This window comes from Macaca fascicularis, chromosome 7, assembly GCF_037993035.2.
Source record: "Macaca fascicularis isolate 582-1 chromosome 7, T2T-MFA8v1.1".
Lineage (NCBI taxonomy): Eukaryota > Metazoa > Chordata > Mammalia > Primates > Cercopithecidae > Macaca > Macaca fascicularis.
In genome coordinates, this window is record NC_088381.1 from 110,337,973 (window position 1) to 110,343,257 (window position 5,285).

The window sequence follows — 5,285 nt, forward strand, 5'->3', positions numbered from 1 at the left end:
GTTTAAATACTTGCACAATTTTACATATATATATGCCTCACTCTTCATTCAAAAGGTAAGTAGTTTTATACCTTGGGATATTTTGCCTGTCAGGGGTCAGAGAATCTGAGATTAGATTGTTAATTTGATATTTCCTAATATATGTATTATATAAAAGAATGATATGTCAATATGAAGGACTATAGTAAAGACACATGATTTATATAAAGGTCTCATTGCACTCTGTCTTTTGTATGGTCAGCATTCAGTACATTTATGCTGTTATTCTTCATAATGCTATTATTTGTATCCATATTTACGGTGTGGATATAATTCTAAAAAAAATTCTCAAATATATCTTCTGTCTGTGACATTAATAACCACCTTCTCATTTTTAAAACACTTTCTTGGCTTTTGGCATGATTATATGACTATCGTATTGATTTTCTTATGTCAAAGTCTTCTTTTTTTTTTTCTTCTGTGTTGACTTCTCATTCTATTAATTACCATTCAACATCTTTAATGTTTTGCCTTTCCCCTTCATGTTTTCTTTCTTCCTCTAACTCTGTTCTCTTTCACTGATCTAAAACTTCCAACTAATACATGTGGTTGTGGATGATTATCATATTTTTCTTTTTAATGGTGAATATTGAATTCTCTTCTTAGCTTGTGTACTGTTTCCAAATATCTGAGTTTGTTATATAGTCTCAAACTTTAAAATTTTCCAAGCAAATGTCAGTCTTCATTTCTGTATCTATTCTTTCACGCCTATGCTTTGTTTTGCCTTTGAGATAAAAAATCTCAAACTGTCTTAAAAATAATTTTTATGAACTCCTATCTTGTCTCATGTTCTTCACACTCCGGCAGTTTTATGATAACATGATGGAACTGCAACTTGGTTATTTTGCTTTATGTATTTATTATAAATAATTCACAGGAGTTAAATATATGGCATGTAATACGACTGCATATTTTTGACAAATTATGTTTCTAATATATCACTCAAGTTATATCATCACCTGTTCAGGTTTGAATGCTCAGTTCTACAGTGTTTAAAGATTTAAGGGCTAACTTCTTAAACTGAAATTATAAATAATCTAACCTTTCTTAATTTATCCCTATTATATAGACTTACCTATATTCTGTTTTGGTAAAACTGTCATTACACTTTCAAATATCTTTGCTTTAAAAATTATTTTATTTTAAATTCTGGGATACATGTGCAGAACATGCATAGGTAAACGTGTGTCATGGTGGTTTGCTGCACCTATAAGCCCATCATCTAGGTATTAAGCCCAGCATGCATTAAGCTATTTATCCTGATGCTCTCCCTCCCACTGCCCGTCCAACAGTCCCAGGGTGTGTTGTTCTCTCTGTGTCCAGGTACTCTCATTGTTCACCTCCGACTTATTAGTGAGAACATGAGGTGTTTGGCTTTCTGTCCCTGTGTTAATTTGCTGAGAATGATCATTTCCAGCTTCATCCATGTCACTGCAAAGGATATAAACTCATTTTGTTTTATGGCTGTGTAGTATTCCATTGTGTATATGTACCACATTTTCTTTATTCAGTTTACCGTTGATGGGCATTTGGGTTGATCCCATGTCTTTGCTATTGTGAATATTGCTGCAATAAACACACATGTGCAGGTATCTTTATAATAGATTAATTTATATTTCTTTGGGTATATACCTGATAATAAGATTGCTGGGTCAAATGGTATTTCTGGTTCTACATCTTTGAGGAATCGTCACACTGTCTTCCACAACGGTTGAACTAATTTACATTCCCACCAACAGTGTAAAAGTGTTCCTATTTCTCCACAGCTTCACCAGCTTTTGTTGTTTCTTGACTTTTTAATAATTGCCATTCTGTATTTTCTTCTTTATAGTCTGGCTAGTGGTCTATCTATTTTGTTAATCTTTTTTTTAAAAAACAGCTCCTGGATTCACTGATTTTTTTGGAAGGGTTTTTGTGTCTCTATTTCCTTCAATTCTGCTCTGATTTTAGTTATTTCTTGTCTTCTGCTAGCTTTTGAATGTTTGCTCTTCTCTAGTTATTTTAATTGCGATATTAAAGTGTCAATTTTAGATCTTCCCTTCTTTCTCCTGTGGGCCTTTAGTGCTATCTATTTTCCTCTAAACACTGCTTTAGCTGTGTGTGTCACAGAGATTCTGGTACATTGTGTCTTTGTTCTCATAAGTTTCAAATAATTTATTTATTTCTGCCTTAATTTTGTTATTTACCCAGTAGTCATTCAGGAGTAGGTTGTTCAGTTTCCATGTAGTTTTACAGTTTTGAGTATCTTAATCCTGAGTTCTAATTTGATTGCACTGTGGTCTCAAAGACTGTTTCTTATGAGTTCTGTTCTTTTGCATTTGGTGAGGTGTGTTTTACTTTCAATTATGTTGTCAGAAATACAAACTATCATCAGAGGACACTATAAACACCTCTATACAAATAAACTAGAAAATCTAGAAGAAATGTATAAATTCCTGGACACATACACCTTCCCAAGACTAAATCAGGAAAAAGTCAAATCCCTCAACAAAACAATTACAAGTTCTGAAATTGAGGCAGTAATTAATAGCCTATCAACCAAAAAAAGCCCAGGAACAGACGGATTCACAACCGAATTCCACCAGAAGTACAAAGAGGAACTGGTATCATTCCTTCTGAAACGATTCCAAACAATAGAAAAATAGAGACTGCTCCCTAACTCATTTTATGAGGCCAGCATCATCCTGATACCAAAACCAGGCAGAAAAACAACAGAAAAAGAAATTTTCAGGCCAATATCCCTGATAAGCATCAATGTGAAAATCCTGAATAAAATACTGGCAAACCGAATCCAGCAGCACATCAAAAAGCTTATCCACCACGATCAAGTCAGCTTCATCACTGGGATACAAGGCTGGTTCAACATACACGAATCAATAAATGTAATCCATCACATAAAGAGAATCAATCACAAAAACCACACGATTATCTCAATAGATGCAGAAAAGGACTTTGATAAAATTCAACACTCCTTCGTGTTAAAAATTCTCAATAAACTAGGTATTGATGAAATGTTTCCCAAAATAATAACAGCTATTTATGACAAATCCACAGCCAATATTATACTGAATGGGCAAAAACTCAAATCATTCCCTTTGAAAACTGGCACAAGACAAGGATGCCCTCTCTCACCACTCCCATTCAACATAGTATTGGAATCTTCTGGACAGGGCAACCAGGCAAGAGAAAGAAATAAAGGGTATTCAAATAGGAAGAGAGGAAATCAAATTGTCTCTGTTTGCAGATGACATGATTGTATATTTAGAAAACCCTATCGTCTCAGCCCCAAATCTCCTTAAGCTGATAAGCAACTTCAGAAAAGTCTCAGGATACCAGATCAATGTGCAAAAATCACAAGCATTCTTATACACTAATAACAGACAAACAGAGAGCCAAATCATGAGGGAACTCCCATTCACAATTGCTACAAAGAGAATCAAATGCCTAGGAACACAACTTACAAGGGATGTGAAGGACCTCTTCAAGGAGAAATACAAACCACTGCTCAATGAAATAAGAGAGGACACAAACAAATGGAAGAACATTCCATGCTCATGGATAGGAAGAATCAATATTGTGAAAATGGCATTACGGTCTAAAGAAATTTATAGATTCAATGCTATTCCCATCAAGGTACCATTGACTTTCTTCACAGAAATAGAAAAACTACTTTAAATTTCATATGGAATCAAAAACAGCCCATATAGCCAAGACAATCCTAAGCCAAAAGAACAAAGCTGGAGACATCACACTACCTGACTTCAAACTATACTATAAGGCTGCAGTAACCAAAGCAGCATGGTACTGGTACCAAAATAGATGTATAGACCAATGGAACAGAACAGAGGCCTCAGAAATAACACCACGTATCTACAACCATCTGATCTTTGACAAACTGACAAAAATAAGCAATGGGGAAAGGATTCCCTATTTAATAAGTAGTGTTGGGGAAATGGGCTAACCATATGCAGAAAATTGAAACTGAATCTCTTCCTTACACCTTATAAAAAATAACTCAAGATGGATTAATGACTTAAACATAAGATAAAAAAATAAAAAATAAAACCCTAGAAGAAAACCTAGGCAATATCATTCAGGACATAGGCATGGGCAAAGACTTTATGAGTAACACAACAAAAGCAATGGCAACCAAAGCCAAAATAGACAAAAGAGACCTAATTAAACTAAAGAACTTCTGCACAGCAAAATAAACTATCATCAGAGTGAACAGGCAACTTACAATATTGGAGAAAATTTTTGCACTCTAGCCATCTGACAAAGGGCTAACATCCAGAATCTACAAAGAACTTAAACAAATTTACAAGAAAAAAACAAACAATTCCATCAAAAAGTAGGAGAAGGATATGAACAGACATGTCTCAAAAGAAGGCTTTTATGAGTCCAACAAACGTGAAAAAAAAGCTTATCATCACTGGCTATTAGAGAAATACAAATCAAAACCACAATAAGATACCATCTCACACTAGTTAGAATGGCGATCATTTAAAAGTCAGGAAACAACAGATGCTGGAGAGGATGTGGAGAAATAGGAACCCTTTTACCCTATTGGTGGGAGTGTAAATTAGTTCAACCATTGTGGAAGACACTGTGGCAATTGCTCAAGGATCTAGAACCAGAAATAACATTTGACCCAGCAACCCCATTACTGGGTATATACCCAAAGGGTTATAATTAATTCTACTATAAAGACACATGAACACATATGTTTATTGCAGCACTATTCACAATAGCAAAGACTTGGAACCAACCCAAGTGCCCATCAATGATAGACCGGATAAAGAAAACGTGGCACATATACACAATGGAATACTATGAAGCCATAAAAGAGCATGAGTTCATGTCCTTTGCAGGGACATGGATGAAGCTGGAAACCATCATTCTCAGCAAATTAACACAGGAACCAAACACCACATATTTTCACTCATAAGTAGAAGTTGAACAATGAGAACACATGGACACAGGGAAGAAAACATCACACACCGGGGCCTATTAGGGGGTTTGGGGGGCTAAGGGAGGGATAGCATTAGGAGAAATACTTAATGTAGATGAAGGGTTTATGAGTGCAGCAAACCACCATTGCACGTGTATACCTATGTAACAAACCCGTACGTTCTGCATGTGTATCCCAGAACTTAAAATATGTTTATATATATATATATATACACACCTATATATATATATCTCCACAAAACCAAACATCACTTTAGTAGATTGCTGATCTAATT